Source organism: Salmo salar, chromosome 04, assembly GCF_965601325.2.
Source record: "Salmo salar chromosome 04, fSalSal1, whole genome shotgun sequence".
Taxonomy (NCBI): domain Eukaryota; kingdom Metazoa; phylum Chordata; class Actinopteri; order Salmoniformes; family Salmonidae; genus Salmo; species Salmo salar.
In genome coordinates this window covers 34,743,134-34,761,339 of record NC_138294.1, presented here as the reverse complement: position 1 = coordinate 34,761,339, position 18,206 = coordinate 34,743,134, and the positions used below count along the sequence as shown (strand labels likewise).

Below are 18,206 nucleotides of genomic sequence, written 5' to 3'. Positions count from 1 at the left end.
GCACCGCAAAGATAAACATATTTCCACAAATAACATTTGAGTTAAATTATGAATGGTCGTCAGGAGAGGACGGTAACGTGTAGACCTACACAAAGTAGCAATAGCAATCTAGTGTGTAGGAAAATGTATATGTGGTGCTTGGCAACAGTCCAATACCAGATCAGTTGGGGAACTGTGTCCCAGTCCAGTTGTGGAACTATGTGTGTTGGAGGAGCCAAATCAATTATTAAATGAATAAACAAATCATAATCTGTTGTCGCTTATTACTGTTAAGTAATAAATTGCGCTTGTATAAATGTTGTATTAAAGCAATACCACACTCGAGGTCTTGCTGTTATACTGAATATTATTATCTGCGGCCTCGTACATACGACCGAATCACAGCCGTGCTGATATTCAGCACTCCCTCTCGTGTGATATTGCTTAACGGACGTAAGTTCATCACATTATCTAGCTACATAAGGGAGGCAGGCCTATATAACTAAAAAGTCAAAAACGGTCCAAATCTTTGAGTCATCTAACAACACCATGAATGAAGATGGAATGGATGACAGATATCCAGGCATGGATCATATAGCAATCGCAGTATTAAAAGGTAATGTTCAGTTGTTTATACCGTCTACCTTTCTCCTTAGTAAGCTAACATTAGCTAACGTTCATTTGAATTGGAAAGTTGGCCAACAAAGTTAGCATGCTGGTTTTAACTAGGTAACGTTGACTGTTAGCAGTTGATAACTGCACGAACGTTGTAATAACTTGAACTTTGGTTAGATTGAGAGTGCTTTTTTTGCCAGAAATAGTGTTAATGAGGTGTAAATGTGCCCTAATGACCGACACCTTCGATTATTTAGCTTCGCAGTCTTTGGCGCCCCTTCTATTGACAATAGAAAATAAATAGAAAGGGCGCCAAAGACGGCGAAGCTAAATTCTCGATGGTGTCTGTCATTGTCTACAATCTTAGCTAGGCAAGCAAAGATGAACTACCTAAGGTTTTCAATATGGGAGACAATTTAGCGTTAACGTTAGTTTCTTTCGCTTGCCCTATCTTTTGGTTTAAAGTAATTGAAGTCAATGTTAATGATATACTGGTAGTGTAATTTTGTTAGCTAACATTTACTAACGTTAGCTTGGTAAATCATTCCTGCATTAACTGGAAAGGGAAGACAGTATGCTAATGTCTCATAACCTATATCAACCTGACACTTTGCGTCTATAAACTATGATTTAGTTGCTAATTACGTAACTATTTACCATGTGGTTGTCTTGTTTTGTACGCTTTGTACAAATAATAAAACGCAGAACTACAGGATGTTTCTTAACATAACATAACTCTTTATTAACTAGCTACAACTGCATGTTCGCCTATCTCCAACCACGATCAACTGGCCATGACCTAACCGTCTGGGTGGTCTTAACCAATCACCGCTCAGTAGGATACGGCGGTAAAATGCATCCAATTATAATTCGGTATGTATTCACATATGAATATTACAGTGGTTAAATGTGTTTTTCAGCTGGTAAAATAAGCAGACATGCTGCAGGATTTACGTGATCTCTTTCTCGGGCCAGAGCACTTCTTCAGAAGGAGAACCATTTGGAGATTTACTCATGGTGAAAATGAGGTAATGTTAGATTTTGACATTTGGGAGACATTTAATCTAACCATGCAGACAGTGTTTCCTGTTATCAAAGTAGCATTTTCTGCCCATCATTACAGTACATGTATCTAAAGATGTAGTTGTTTTGGTGTTTGTTGTTAGGGTGTTGTCACAGTGTGGTGTTCTTTTTTTTATTTATAATTACCATTGATTAAATGTATGTCTTGTACAGGGTCAAGAATCAGACATGTGTAGACCAGGCACCTCCTCTGGGACCTGTGATTTCAGCCTCCCCCCCCCCCCCCCCCCTCCACTCTTCACCCTCCTGTCCCCTCCATCCCCCCCACCCCTCTCCAAACCCAAGAGACCAACATGGTGCCACCAGAACCGTACAGCTTGTCAGCCCACAGTATGTCTTATACACAGAGTTGGAGCAATCAAGAAGCACCTTTTTTGAAAAACAGCGTGCTGGACAAGGAGACAATATCCTTTCCAAAGACCTTCGCTGTCGATTTAACCTGTTAGGGCTAGGGGGCAGTATTGACACGGCTGGATAAAAAACGTACCCGATTTAATCTGGTTACCACTCCTACCCAGTAACTAGAATATGCATATACTTATTACATATGGATAGAAAACACCCTAAAGTTTCTAAAACTGTTTGAATGGTGTCTGTGAGTATAACAGAACTCAAATGGCAGGTCAAAACCTGAGAGATTCCTTTACAGGAAGTGGCCTGTCTGACCATTTCTGGAACTTCTTTGCCATCTCTATCTTTTACTAAGGATCTCTGCTCTAACGTGACACTTCCTACGTCGTCCATAGGCGCTCAGAGCCCGGTGAAAACCTGAATGTCGTCATCCCAGCCCCAGGCTGAAACACATTATCGCCTTTCTCAAGTGGCCGATCAAGGGACTCTGGGCTTAGGCGCGTGACCTGACCGCCCCCGTCTTTGTGATTTTTTTCCTCTGTTTGCCGAAAAGGAGATTCCCGGTCGGAATATTATCGCTTTTCTACGAGAAAAATGTCGTAAAAATTGATTTTAAACAGCGGTTGACATGCTTCGAAGTACGGTAATGGAATATTTAGAATTTTTTTGTCACGAATTGCGCCATGCGCACGACCCTTCTTTACCATTTCGGATAGTGTCTGGAACGCACGAACAAAACGCCGCTATTCGGATATAACGATGGATTATTTTGGACCAAACCAACATTTGTTATTGAAGTAGCAGTCCTGGGAGTGCATTCTGACGAAGACAACAAAAGGTAATCAAACTTTTATAATAGTAAATATGATTATGGTGAGTGCTAAACTTGCCGGGTGTCTAAATAGCTAGCCCGTGATGCCTGGGCTATGTACTTAGAATATTGCAAAATGTGCTTTCACCAAAAAGCTATTTTAAAATCGGACATATCGAGTGCATAGAGGAGGTCTGTATCTATAATTCTTAAAATAATTGTTATGCTTTTTGTGAACGTTTATCGTGAGTAATTTAGTAAAATGTTAGCGAATTCCCCGGAAGTTTGCTATATGCTATACATTATATGCTAGCTTGAAAAATGCTAGTTCTGAACGTCACATGCTAATGTAAAAAGCTGGTTTTTGATATAAATATGAACTTGATTGAACAAAACATGCATGTATTGTATAACATAATGTCCTAGGGTTGTCATCTGATGAAGATCATCAAAGGTTAGTGTTGCATTTAGCTGTCTTCTGGGTTTTTGTGACATTATATGCTAGCTTGAAAAATGGGTGTCTGATTATTTCTGGCTTGGTACTCTGCTGACATAATCTAATGTTTTGCTTTCGTTGTAAAGCCTTTTTGAAATCTGACAGTGTGGTTAGATTAACGAGAGTCTTGTCTTTAAATAGCTGTAAAATAGTCATATGTTTGAGAAATTGAAGTAATAGGATTTTTAAGGTTTTGAAAATCGCGCCACAGGCTTCAAGTGGCTGTTACGTAGGTGGGACGAATTCATCCCGCCTAGCCCATAGAGGTTAATCAGGAATACAGTAAAAAGCATGATTTCCATTAAGAGAGCAGCAGGGGATGACTTCCAGTATCCATGTAGCCGTGAACTCACTGTAATGGCGAAGCTGCTGGACAGATCTACAACCAGTGGAGCTGAGTGGGTAAGTCACTACTCAGGTATTCAACACGTTTCCAAACGCAGCACTGTTGGAACTGTTAAGTTCATGTTTTAAGTATCCCTATATTTCCGTTATTACGGGGCTATCACTCAGTCAAGAGTGCGGCTGCGCAGGAAGTTAGTTTGTGGATGGACCTAGCCGTGAGTGTAATGGCTACCTTGTAGTGTGTTCATACAGTATAGTAAACTTTGTTAAACTGGAACCTTGTCGTTGTGTCATTTCGAGTTAACATTGGTAGCAGAGGATGGCTAATAACTACAATGTGCCACCTCGCTTCGACGAGAAGAGGTCGTACGAAAGTTGGAAAAATGAACTTGGAATCTGGACACGGGTTACTAATCTGGACGCGAAAAAGCAAGCACTTGCGGTGGTATTATCGCTCGAGGGAAGAGCGAGAGATACAGCACTGGAAATATCCGTTGAGGATTTGAACAATGATGATGGTATGGGAACTTTGATCAGAGCACTGGATTCTGTATTTCTTAAAGAAGAGAAAGACGCTGCCTATGAGGCATATTCAAACTTTGACAGTGTTTCGAGAGATATTTCGGTTGCAATGACGGACTACATCATTGATTTCGAACAAAGGTACAATAGGATGCGCAAGTACGACATGGTTCTCCCGGATGCAGTGTTAGCTTTCAAGTTGCTAGATACTGCCTGTCTAGATGGTAGGGAGAAACAGTTGGCTTTGACTGCTTGTACTGTACTGACTTTTGCATCAATGAAGTCGGCACTAAAAATAATTTTTGGTGAAAAGACGTCTGTCGCGCCGTTAACAGATGGAATGCAAGCGAGTGACGGAGCATATTACACTGAGCAGCAGAGAAAAGGCGCCAAAAAGTCACGTTCTCAAGACAACCTGAAGAGGGCACCATTTCCCGGAACAAATCCACTGGACAAATATGAAAGGAGATCAAAATGTGCTGTTTGTCAAAGCACTTACCATTGGGTTAAAGACTGTCCTCATAAAAATGAACAAGTTAAACTTACAGAGGAAAATGTAAACACAGATATAGAGCAGTGTAACATTACACTGTTTTCAAATGAATCTGCTTCTGATACTGAGATTTGTATAGTTGAATCCTTAGGATCTGCTGTGATTGATACTGCATGTACACGGACAGTGTGTGGTGCAAAATGGCTTGATAGCTATGTTAGTGAACTAAATATGAAAGAAGTACAAAATATGATTGACATACCAAGCAACAGAGCTTTCAAATTTGGAGATGGGAGAATTGTCCATTCTACCAAGAGAGTTAAGATACCAGCAAAAATTGGTCAGACTAAGTGTCACATTGAAACAGAGGTGGTCCCTACAGATATCCCCTTACTATTAAGCAAAGCTTCCCTCAAGAAGGCAGGGGCTGTACTAGACATAAAAAATGACAAGGCAGTGATGTTTAAACAACCAGTGACTCTTGAACTTACTACCTCAGGCCACTATTGTGTAAACATTTTAGACAAAGACATCACACAGAGTCCATGCAAAAATGAGATTCGGACGGACATGGAGATTCTGACAGTCACAGATAACATGAACACAAAAGAAAAACACAAAGTATTGTTAAAGCTTCACAAACAGTTTGGACATGCTACAGTTGACAGACTTCAGAAGTTACTCAGCAGTTCAGGGAATAATGATGATGAGAGTATTTCCATTCTACAGCAGATAGTTAACAATTGTGAGACATGTCAAAAATATGTAGATCTACATGAGTTAGCACCAAGTGTGTGGTACCTTCACATAATCGACCACTTCACACGCTTCAGCGCTGGAAGCATTGTGAATACAAAGAAACCCAGTGACATCGTCAGGCACTTCATGCATTCCTGGGTAAGTGTGCATGGCCCTCCCCAGAAATTGTACAGTGACAATGGAGGAGAATTCAATAATAATGAAATAAGAGAAATGGCAGAGAAATTCAACATGGAAGTAAAGACAACTGCTGCATACAGTCCATGGAGCAATGGACTTCTGGAGAGACATAATCAAACACTCACAGAGATCATGCTGAAAGTGAAGCAAGACAATGGATGTGACTGGAACACAGCCCTAGATTGGGCTTTGATGGCAAAAAACTCAATGCACAATGTTCATGGTTACAGCCCATACCAACTAGTGTTCGGGCAGAACCCTAATCTTCCCTCTGTACTGGTTGACAAGCCACCAGCACTAGAAGGGGCCAGTGTGAGGTGCATGGGTGGGACAGCACCTGTCAGCACTACATGCAGCGAGAAAAGCGTTCACTGAGTGCTCAGAAAGAATTTGCAGGGCTCTGCGTAAACAGCTACGACCCACCGATGAGAAGTACGAAACTGGAGACAAAGTGTACTACAAACAAGTTGACTGTCAAGAGTGGAAGGGACCGGGTGTAGTCATTGGCCAAGATGGTGTGGTGATATTTGTGAGGCACGGAGGCATCATTGTCAGGGCGCATCACTCAAGATTGCGGAAAGTAAATGATCAACAAGATAGAGGGGCTGTTGCTGAGAATCATCCTAATGAAAAGGAGACAGTAACAGACACAAACCTACCAGATGTCATATCCAATGATATGGACACTGAAACTGACACAGGAAATGGAGCAGAGACCTTCAAACATGCCACAGATAATACTGTTGAGCGTTCAAATGAGGAAAACATTCAACAACAGCCACATGTGTTAAGACAACATGGATGTTCCAATCTGAAAACTGGACGAACTGTTAAATACATGGACAGAGAAAGTTGTATTCCACATACAGCAACCATCATTGGACGAGCAGGAAAAGCCAAAGGAAAACACCAGAACTGGTACAACTTGCAGTACTCTGAACCAGTTACACTTTCTGGTACAACAGGGTCAGCTGACCTGTCACTTGTAGATAATCTCAGAATTGAACCAATGGAAAATCGAGAAAAACAGAATGACATTCAAAATGATGATGTACTTGAAACAAAGGACGTGTCATTTGACTCAGCTAAGCTAGATGAGCTCAGTAATTGGAGGAAAAATTGAGTGTTTGAGGAAGTTACAGACATTGGCCAAAAATGTGTCTCAACAAGGTGGGTGTGTACCCTTAAAGAGTCCTTAACTGGAATAGTGCCTAAAGCACGTCTAGTGGCTAGAGGTTTTGAGGAGCTGGCTGCTAAACAACTCCCAAAAGACTCACCGACATGCGCCTTAGAGTCACTCAGATTGCTGATGTCCGTGATCTGCCAGAAAAAATGGAAACTTAATTCCATAGACATCAAATCTGTCAAGGGACATTCACATCCGACCTCCGCCTGAAGCTAAATGCGAAGGAACACTGTGGAAACTAAAGAAGTGTGTGTATGGACTGGCAGATGCATCACTCTACTGGTACAACAAAGTCAAGGCAACAATGCTGAATACAGGTGGAAAACTGTCACAAGTGGATCCTGCAGTCTTCTATTGGCTTGATCAAGACTGCAGTGTGACTGGAGTACTTGCCTGTCATGTTGATGACTTCATCTGGGGTGGCTCACAGACCTTTGCTACAACTGTGATTCCACACCTCAAATCTGTTTTCCAGGTCGGCCGTGAGGAGCATGATAATTTTTGTTATGTTGGCATAGAGTTTATTACAGTTGATGGGACAATACTGATGCAACAGGAGAGCTATATCAAGAATCTTCAACCCATTCACATGGATTCTTCAAGAGCCGTACAAAGGAATTCCCCTCTATGTGGAATTGAAGCTGATCAATTGAGGTCAAAGATAGGACAAATTTTATGGGTTGCTAGACAGAGTAGACCTGATGTAATGTTTGATGGTTGCAACTTGGCATCTAACACAAAACACGCCACTGTACAAACCATTCATGAGGCAAACAAAGTTGTTCGTAAACTGAAATCACAACAAGTGACTAAAGTTTCAGCATGTTGGAAAAGATGACTCTTTGAAACTAGTTGTCTTCAGTGATGCTTCGCTAGGGAACCTTACAGATGGAGGCACACAAGGTGGACATCTAATCGTGTTAATGGGTGAAGGAGGAAGATTCTCACCTATCTGTTGGCAGTCAAAAAGGATCAGAAGGGTTGTCCGAAGCACACTTGCTGGAGAAACACTTGCTCTTGCGGATGGAATTGACAATGCGATCTTTCTTGCAGCTCTGTTCTCAGAGCTTACCACTGGTGAGACAAAACGGCACATTCTACCTGTAGTTTGTGTCACTGACAACTACTCATTAGTTGATGCTTTAAAGTCAACCAAGTCTGTCACAGAGAAAAGACTTCGTCTTGAGATTAGCAGCATCAAGGAACTTATTCAAGCACAGAGAATCCAGCGGATTCTGTGGTCGACCACAAAGGAACAGCTTGCTGACTGTCTGACTAAAAAGGGAGCATCCGGTCTTGTGCTCCTACAGGCTCTCAGTAATGGAAAGTGGCAGCTTGAGTAATACAAATAAAAACTGTCACACAACCCATTTGTAATGGGGAACTTAAATAATACTTGGACATTTAATTATGTTGTTGATGTTTAATTTGCCTTTAAAGAAAAGGGGGAGATTTTTAAGTTCATGTTTTAAGTATCCCTATATTTCTGTTATTACGGGGCTATCACTCAGTCAAGAGTGCGGCTGCGCAGGAAGTTAGTTCGTGGATGGTCCTAGCCGTGAGTGTAATGGCTACCTTGTAGTGTGTTCATACAGTATAGTAAACTTTGTTAAACTGGAACCTTGTCGTTGTGTCATTTCGAGTTAACAGGAACCTGGCAGCCAAAGTGCAAACATCTGACACTCAAAATAGGGATGTGCTTCATCCAGATCAATCAGGGCAACATGTGGATTCGATTTTGTTTAATGTGATTTATAACACAAACAATTTGTTTGTTAAGGAATCTGTGAAGAAGCAGCTTTTGAAAAGGATTCAGAATGTGACAACCCCCAAAAAGAAGCAGGGAGCGACCCCTTCAAGAAAGAGGCCACGAAGCCTTAGATTTCAGAGCAGCCAGGAGATGTCCACTGATGAGACTGATGAATCCACCTCCTCAACCCTGATCTTGTGGAGATCCCCACAATCTAGATGCAGCACCCCAGAGGTTGAACAGTTGGGTGGTAAGTACACAAATTGAAATAGTGGATAGTGTTTCTGTATAAATGCAACTTCTACTACTCTAAATGAGGGACTAGAAACAAAGTGACTGTTTAGTCTTCAGTGTTTTCTGTGGAATGATAGGTTTTTATGGGGGGTAGTACCAGCGGAATTACTGGTCTTAATTTCAGTCTACATTTTTAAATGTTAATTGGTTGGGTTTGTTATGTTTTCTGGCATCAGAAACTACTGAGAGCCTACAGAACCAGGCGAGACATTATAAAACTACAGGAGATGTACAAAACCAAGGCCAGACCCAACCAGAAGGATGTTTCTCAGCTCCTGGACCTTGAATTCCAAGCAAGACGGGCCTTCATCGACTCTGATGCTACTAAGGAGCAGGACAGGCCTATCAAGATACTTCAAGCGTATCCCTGCTTCAGAGAACTGGATCATGTAAGCAAATGTATTAATTTTAAGTAGGCCTATGCTTCTTTAGCCTGGTTAACACCAGACCGAATCTCAAATAAGATATGGTGTGGGAACTGAGCAACGTGAGAAGCCATAGCAGGGACGGGGGTAAACTACTTCGTGCAAATGTAAAACAGTGAGCTCGCTAGAATTCGGTCTGGTAGTAACCAGGCTAATGCTTCCTATGCCTTCAGCTAGATAGATAGACAGACAGTCTTAGTCTCAGGTTATGGATGAACTCCGGCGGATCCTCGATCGAGGATACCTGAACTGAACTTTTACAACAAGGCACAGTTTTATGGAGTGTTCAAAAAGGTCATGAAGCCACCGCTGCTGGACAAAGGTAATTACTGGCTCTGTTGACAATGGAGAATTCCATGAACAGATTAATTTTTGTTTAAATAACTGGCTGCAGTAAATCAAATGAAACTATTTTTGTTTTTAACAGTGAAGCACTCAATCGCCATGATGAAGGCTTTACCAGATATGTTCCCACCACCTGTGGCTACACCAAAGAAGTTAGGACATGCAAATGAGGCTATGCTTCACATCCTTGGTAAGAAATGTGTGCATGTATTAGAATTTTCATTACTTAACCATAACATACAAAGAGTGTGAATTGTCTTTGTGGTCATTTGTTTTTCTCTTTGTGTTTGTGTCAGTCTGCAGAAGACCCCAACACCTTTCTTCAGGTGAGACCACTCTTCAGCCCTGTCATGATTGTCTGTGAAACCAACTGCGTACTGGAACCATGCCTGTGGTGACCATGCCTGTGGTGACCTTCACAAAAGAGGACATCTGTGCCAGCGTGACGAATCTCATGGCGTGTTATTACGCCTTTCACCTCACATATCCCAAGTGCATTGCGACACTCTTCTCTGTGCTGCAGACAGAAGTCCTCTCGGACGCCATCCATGACCGGGACATGACTTCTTCATATAAAAAGGCTATGGCCGAGTGGAAAAGGTTCATTACTGACTAGGGTTGCACAATACAATTTTTTTATTTCTAGTCCCAATAACAGAACTGTGTGTATTGGCCCATCCGAGAACCGATTTGATAGCCTTTAATAGATAGGCAGGGCGTTTGTTGCTTATTATAATGAGGTTTGTTATCTTCCCATTGGTCTTACATTTTCACCTTGACCACCAATGGCCTTTGTTGTTGTTTTTGCATCCTTTGTTCTGCCCATATCAGCCTCTGGATATACTGAGTCCTCAATAAAGAAGTGAAAAGAAATTAGATTCTTTCTTTAATAACCTCTTGACGGTCGCCTAGGATAGGGGGCGCTACAACGATTTTTGAAAAAAATACGTGCCCATTTTAAACGGCCTCCTACTCAAACTCAGAAGCTAGGATATACATATAATTAATAGATGTGGATAGAAAACACCCTAAAGTTTCTAAAACTGTTTGAATGGTGTCTGTGAGTATAACAGAACTCATATGGCAGTCAAAACCCCGAGACAGTTTCTAACAGGATGTGGAAATTGATTTGCGGACTCAACTTCAGCACTTTGCCTATAAATCACACCGTGAGCTATGGTTCATTGAGCACTTCCTATGGCTTCCACTAGATGTCCCCAGTCTTTACAAAGAGGTTTGAGTCTTCTACTGTGAAAACTGACTGAAAGAGAGGCTGTTGATCTTGGTCACATGGGGAGGGCCATCACCATTATGATGCGGGCGCCCCTGGCTACCCTCTCCTTTCGAAATGTTTTGAAAGACAATGCAACCGTCCCCATGGAATATTATTGAAGCTCTGGTTGAAAAAGGCCCTAAAGATTTATGTTATACAACGTTTGACATGTTTGAACGAACTTAAATATATTTTTTTTGTACATTCGTGACGACAAGTCCTACTCAGCACGGTACATTTTCAATAGCCTTCGGAGCGCGCTAACAATTGGGACATAAATGATTAACTTTTTCGAACAAAACGACATTTGTTATGGACCTGGGATTCCTGGAAGTGCTTTCTGATAAAGATAATCAAAGGTAAGGTTTTATTTACAATAGTATTTTTGATGGTTGATCATTCCAAGATGGCTCCAACATGTATAGCCTAGCCTATTTTGCTGGGTATACCACATCGTTTATTGCAAAGTGTGATTTCCCAGTAAAGTTATTTTTAAATCTGGCAAAGCAGTGGCATTCAAGACATGTTAATCTATAAGTCTTTGAATGACAATATTACATTTTAACAATGTTTTCGAATAGTAATTTTGTAAATTGTAGCGCTGATTTATCGGAAGCATTTGAGGGAAAAGATTTTCTGAATGTCACGCGCCGATGTAAAATGCTGTTTTTATATATAAATATGAACTTTATCAAACAAAAAATGCATGTATTGTGTAACATGATGTCCTAAGATTGTCATCTGCTGAAGATTGTCAAAGGTTAGTGCTGCATTTAGCTGTGTTTTGGGTATTTGTGATGCATGCTAGTTGCTTTGAAAATGGCTGTGTGATTATTTCTGTCTGGGTTCTCTCCTAACATAATCTAATGTTTTGCTTTTGCTGTAAAGCCTTTTTGAAATCGGACAACTCGGTTCGATTCAGGAGAGGTGTATCTATAAAACGGTGAAAATAGTCATATGTTTGAGAAATTGAAGTTATAGCATTTATGAGGTTTTGCATTTCGCGCGACGCGATTCCACTGGGTGTTGACTAGGGTGGAACGCAAGCGTCCCACTGGCCCAGACAGGTTAAGCACAATATGCTATTTTTCTGTAAATTCCTGGGCATATTGCCTTCTATCAAGACGATTGCAATAGCATTGGATTATAAATTTAAGCACATTTTCCTACATATTGAGAAAATTATTCTTAAATCTTTTCTTTGTATCCAGACAAATGTACTTGTTTTTAGTGTAGCTGTACTGGTTTTAAGATATATTTACTAAACATATAGCCTTATTTCAAGATGATGGCACTAGCATTTGCTACATTTAAGCACATTTTCCTACATATTGAGAAAATTATTCTTAAATCTTTTCTTTGTATCCAGATAAATTACTTGTTTTTAGTCTGAACGCACTAGGTTTAAGATATCTGTGCATTCTTTGAGACTAGATATTTTTACTTGTTTAAAAACATTTGGCAAGTAAAGTTTTCCTGTTCTGTTGGCAGATAATTTTGCTTATTTTAAGTAATATTTCCCTAATTGTATTGCTTTTTTCCCTTGTTTTTGAGAGCTGACTTTTTGCAGTGTATTATTTGACCCTGCTGGTCATCTATGAACATTTGAACATCTTGGCCATGTTCTGTTATAGTCTCCACCCGGCACAGCCAGAAGAGGACTGGCCTCCCCTCATAGCCTGGTTCCTCTCTAGGTTTCTTCCTAGGTTCTGGCCTTTCTAGGGAGTTTTTCCTAGCCACCGGGCTTCTGCATTGCTTGCTGTTTGGGGTTTTAGGCTGGGTTTCAGTACAGCACTTTGTGACATCAGCTGATGTAAGAAGGGCTTTATAAATACATTTGATTGATGTCTACTTCTGATAAACTGCTTAGTAAAACAATCAAGCATCCCAGAAAAGTGCCAAAAAATTGCCCACATTAACATGTTGCCTAAGAATCAAGGTTCATGAAATCGTTAATAACCGATGACATTCATATACTGACTATCTCTGAAACTGACTTAGATAATACCTTTGATATAGCGGTAGCAATACATGGTTATAACATCTACAGCAATGCTAACGGGATTGGTGTTGCAGTCTGTATTCAGAACAACATTCCAGTAAAGCTTAGAGAGGATCTCATGCCAAATACTGTTGAAGTATTTGTATCTGTTAAATCCCTGTGGATTGATGAGGAATTTAACATTTTTATGGTTGAGAGGGATGGGGCAAAAGGAATGGAAAATAAGTCTGGCTGCATAACCAATTGGAAAACCTACTGCAAATTGAGAAATAATGTGGCTAAACAGAACAAAAAGAAGAAGAAACTATACTATGAAACAAGAATAAATTATATCCAGAATTATAGTAAAAAGCTTTGGAGCACCTTAAATTAAATTTTAGGCAAAAAAGCAAACTCCGCTCCTATCAGGTGTCAAGGTAAGACGCAAGTGCAGACTGTGTGAAGTAACAATGTTAATTGTAACAGGGGCAGGCAAACGACAGGTCAAGGCAGGCAGGGGTCGATAATCCAGAGTAGGAGCAAATGTACAGGACGGCAGGCAGGCTCAGGGACAGGCAGAGTTCAGTAATACAGAGGTGGAGCAAAGGTGCAGGCTCAGGGACAGGCAGAGTGGTCAGGCGGGCAGGTACAGGGGCAGGACAGGCAAGGGTCAAAAACCAGGAGGATGAGAAAAAGGCTGGGAGAAGACAGGACAAACTGTGGTAAATTTAACAAACAAGACGAACTGGCACAGACAGAAAACACAGGTATAAATACCCAGAGGATAAGTGGGGAAGATGGGCAACACCTGGAGGGGGTGGAGACAAGCACAAGGACAGCTGAAACAGATCAGGGCGTGACAGCTCCAAGCGAACCTCCTCCCAGCTGCCCACTGCACTGAGGCTAGGAAACACTGTCACCACCGATAAATCCACTATAATTGAGAATTTCAATAAGACTTTTTCTACGGCAGGTCATGCTTTCCACCTGGCTACCCCTACCCCAATCAACAGCCCTCCACCCCCCCACAGCAACTCGCCCAAGCCTCCCCCATTTCTCCTTCACCCAAATCCAGATAGCTGATGTTCTGAAAGAGCTGCAAAATCTGGACCCCTACAAATCAGCTGGGCTAGACAATCTGGACCCTCTCTTTCTAAAATGATCTGCCGATATTGTTGCAACCCCTATTACTAGCCTGTTCAACCTCTCTTTTGTATCGTCTGAGATTCCCATACATTTACATTTAAGTCATTTAGCAGACGCTCTTATCCAGAGCGACTTACAAATTGGTGCATTCACCTTATGATATCCAGTGGAACAACCACTTTACAATAGTGCATCTAAATCTTTTTTTTTGGGGGGGGGGATTAGAAGGATTACTTTATCCTATCCTAGGTATTCCTTAAAGAGGTGGGGTTTCAGGTGTCTCCGGAAGGTGGTCATTGACTCCGCTGTCCTGGTGTCGTGAGGGAGCTTGTTCCACCATAGGGGTGCCAGAGCAGCAAAAGGTTTTGACTGGGCTGAGCGGGAACTGTGCTTCCGCAGAGGTAAGGGGGCCAGCAGGCCAGCAGTGGATGAGCGCAGTGCCCTCGTTTGGGTGTAGGGACTGATCAGAGCCTGAAGGTACGGAGGTGCCGTTCCCCTCACGGCTCCGGAGGCAAGCACCATGGTCTTGTAGCGGATGCGAGCTTCAACTGGAAGCCAGTGGAGAGAGCGGAGGATCGGGGTGACGTGAGAGAACTTGGGAAGGTTGAACACCAGACGAGCTGCGGCGTTCTGGATGAGTTGTAGGGGTTTAATGGCACAGGCAGGGAGCCCAGCCAACAGCGAGTTGCAGTAATCCAGACGGGAGATGACAAGTGCCTGGATTAGGACCTGCGCCGCTTCCTGTGTGAGGCAGGGTTGTACTCTGCGAATGTTGTAGAGCATGAACCTACAGGATCGGGTCACCGCCTTGATGTTAGTGGAGAACGACAGGGTGTTGTCCAGGGTCACGCCAAGGTTCTTAGCCCTCTGGGAGGAGGACACAATGGAGTTGTCAACCGTGATGGTGAGATCATGGAACGGGCAGTCCTTCCCCGGGAGGAAATGCAGCTCCGTCTTGCCGAGGTTCAGCTTGAGGTGGTGATCCGTCATCCACACTGATATGTCTGCCAGACATGCAGAGATGCGATTCGCCACCTGGTTATCAGCAGGGGGAAAGGAGGAGATTAATTGTGTGTCGTCTGCATAGCAATGAGAGACCATGTGAGGATATGACAGAGCCAAGTGACTTGGTGTATAGCGAGAATAGGAGAGGGCCTAGAACAGAGCCCTGGGGGACACCAGTGGTGAGAGCACGTGGTGCGGAGACAGATTCTCGCCACACCACCTGGTAGGAGCGACCTGTCAGATAGGACGCAATCCAAGCGTGGGCCGCGCCGGAGATGCCGAACGCGGAGAGGGTGGAGAGGAGGATCTGGTGGTTCACAGTATCAAAGGCAGCAGATAGGTCTAGAAGGATGAGAGCAGAGGAGAGAGAGTTAGCTTTAGCAGTGCGGAGAGCCTCCGTGACACAGAAGAGCAGTCTCAGTTGAGTGACCAGTCTTGAAACTTGACTGATTTGGATCAAGAAGGTCATTCTGAGAGAGATAGCAAGAGAGCTGGCCAAGGACAGCATGTTCAAGAGTTTTGGAGAGAAAAGAAAGAAGGGATACTGGTCTGTAGTTGTTGACATCGGAGAGATCAAGTGTAGGTTTTTTTCAGAAGGGGTGCAACTCTCGCTCTCTTGAAGACGGAAGGGACGTAGCCAGCGGTCAAGGATGAGTTGATGGGTGAGGTGAGGGAGAAGGTCTCCGGAAATGGTCTGGAGAAGAGAGGGTAGATAGGGTCAAGCGGGCAGGTTGTTGGGCGGCCGGCCGTCACAAGACGCGAGATTTCATCTGGAGAGATATGGGAGAAAGAGGTCAAAGCACAGGGTAGGGCAGTGTGAGCAGGACCAGCGGTGTCGTTTGACTTAACAAACGAGGATCGGATGTCGTCGACCTTCTTTTCAAAATGGTTGACGAAGTCATCCGCAGAGAGGGAGGGGGGGGGGGAGGATTCAGGAGGGAGGAGAAGGTGGCAAAGAGCTTCCTAGGGTTAGAGGCAGATGCTTGGAATTTAGAGTGGTATAAAGGGGCTTTAGCAGCAGAAACAGAAAAGGAAAATGTATAGAGGAGGGAGTGAAAGGATGCCAGGTCCGCAGGGAGGCGAGTTTTCCTCCATTTCCGCTCGGCTGCCCGGAGCCCTGTTCTGTGAGCTCGCAATGAGTCGTCGAGCCACGGAGCAGCAGGGGAGGACCGAGCTGGCCTGGAGGATAGGGGACATAGAGAGTCAAAGGATGCAGAAAGGGAGGAGAGGAGGGTTGAGGAGGCAGAATCAGGAGATAGGTTGGAGAAGGTTTGAGCAGAGGGAAGAGATGATAGGATGGAAGAGGAGAGAGTAGCGGGAGAGAGAGAGCGAAGGTTGCGACGGCGCAATACCATCCGAGTAGGGGCAGGGTGAGAAGTGTTGGAGGAGAGCGAGAGGGAAAAGGATACAAGGTAGTGGTCGGAGACTTTGAGGGGAGTTGCAATGAGATTAGCTTTCCATAGATTGCAAAGCTGCCGTGGTCATCCCCCTCTTCATTGGGGCAGACTCTAGACCAAAACTGCTACAGACCTATATCTATCCTACCCTGCCTTTCTAAGGTCTTCGAAAGCAAAGTTAACAGATTACCGACCATTTCGAATCCCACCGTACCTTCTCCGCTATGCAATCTGGTTTCAGAGCTGGTCATGGGTGCACCTCAGCCACGCTCATGGTCCCAAACGATATCATAACCGCCATCGATAAGAGACATTACTGTGCAGCCGTATTCATCGACCTGGCCAAGGCTTTCGACTCTGTCAATCACCACATTCTTATCGGCAGACTCAACAGCCTTGGTTTCTCAAATGATTGCCTCGCCTGGTTCACCAACTACTTCTCTGATAGAGTTCAGTGTCTCAAATCGGAGGGCCTGTTCTCCGAACCTCTTGCAGTCTCTATGGGGTTGCCACAGGGTTAAATTCTTGGGCCGACTCTCTTCTCTGTATACATCAATGATGTCGCTCTTGCTGCTGGTGATTCTCTGATCCACCTCTACGCAGACGACACCATTCTGTATACCTCTGGCCCTTCTTTGGACACTATGTTAACAAACCTCTAGACGAGCTTCAATGCTGTACAACTCTCCTTCCGTGGCCTCCAACTGCTCTTAAATGCAAGTAAAACTAAATGCATGCTCTTCAACCAATCACTGCCCGCCCGTCCAGCATCACTACTCTGGACAGTTCTGATTTAGAATATGTGGATAACTACAAATACCTAGGTGTCTGGTTAGACTGTAAACTCTCCTTCCAGACTCGCATTAAGCATCTCCAATCCAAAATTAAATCTAGAATCGGCTTCCTATTTCGCAACAAAGCATCCTTCACTCATGCTGCCAAACATACCCTCGTAAAACTGACCATCCTACCAATCCTCGACTTTGGCGATGTCATTTACAAAATAGCCTCCAACACTCTATTCAACAAATTGGATGCAGTCTATCACAGTGCCATCCGTTTTGTCACCAAAGCCCCATATACTACCCACCACTGCGACCTGTACACTCTCGTTGGCTGGCCCTCGCGTTATACTCGTCGCCAAACCCACTGGCTCCAGGTCATCTACAAGTCTCTGCTAGGTAAAGCCCTGCCTTATCTCAGCTCACTGGTCACCATAGCAGCACCCACCTGTAGCACGCGCTCCAGCAGGTATATCACACTGGTCACCCCCAAAGCCAATTCTTCCTTTGGCCGCCTTTCCTTCCAGTTCTCTGCTGCCAATGACTGGAACGAACTGCAAAAAACACTGAAGCTGGAGACTCATATCTCCCTCACAAGCTTTAAGCACCAGTTGTCAGAGCAGCTCACAGATCACTGCACCTGTACATAGCCCATCTGTAAATAGCCCATCCAACTACCTCATCCCCATACTGTATTTATTTATTTATTTATCTTGTTCCTTTGCACCCCAGTATCTCTACTTGCACATTCATCTTCTGCACATTCTACCATTTCAGTGTTTAATTGCTATATTGTAATTACTTCGCCACCATGGTCTATTTATTGCCTTACCTCCCTTATCGTACCTCATTTGGACATACTGTATATAGACATTTTCTACTGTATTATTGACTGTATGTTTGTTTATTCCATGTGTAACTCTGTTGTATGTGTCGAACTGCTTTGCTTTATCTTGGCCAATGAGAACTTGTTCTCAACTAGCCTACC

At 43.3% G+C, this 18,206-nt stretch overlaps 2 long non-coding RNA genes across 2 annotated transcripts; both read left to right on the top strand.

Moving 5' to 3' along the window:
- Window positions 1–389: 389 nt before the first annotated feature.
- Window positions 390–1,904, top strand: LOC106602784 (uncharacterized). The gene is made up of 3 exons (XR_001328293.3): window positions 390–595; window positions 1,515–1,622; window positions 1,831–1,904. It is a non-coding gene; the product is annotated as an uncharacterized LOC106602784 (long non-coding RNA).
- Window positions 1,905–3,433: 1,529 nt separating this feature from the next.
- On the top strand, window positions 3,434–10,507 carry LOC106602727 (uncharacterized). The gene is made up of 5 exons (XR_001328284.3): window positions 3,434–3,737; window positions 8,601–8,820; window positions 9,041–9,253; window positions 9,717–9,824; window positions 9,931–10,507. It is a non-coding gene; the product is annotated as an uncharacterized LOC106602727 (long non-coding RNA).
- Window positions 10,508–18,206: the final 7,699 nt, after the last annotated feature.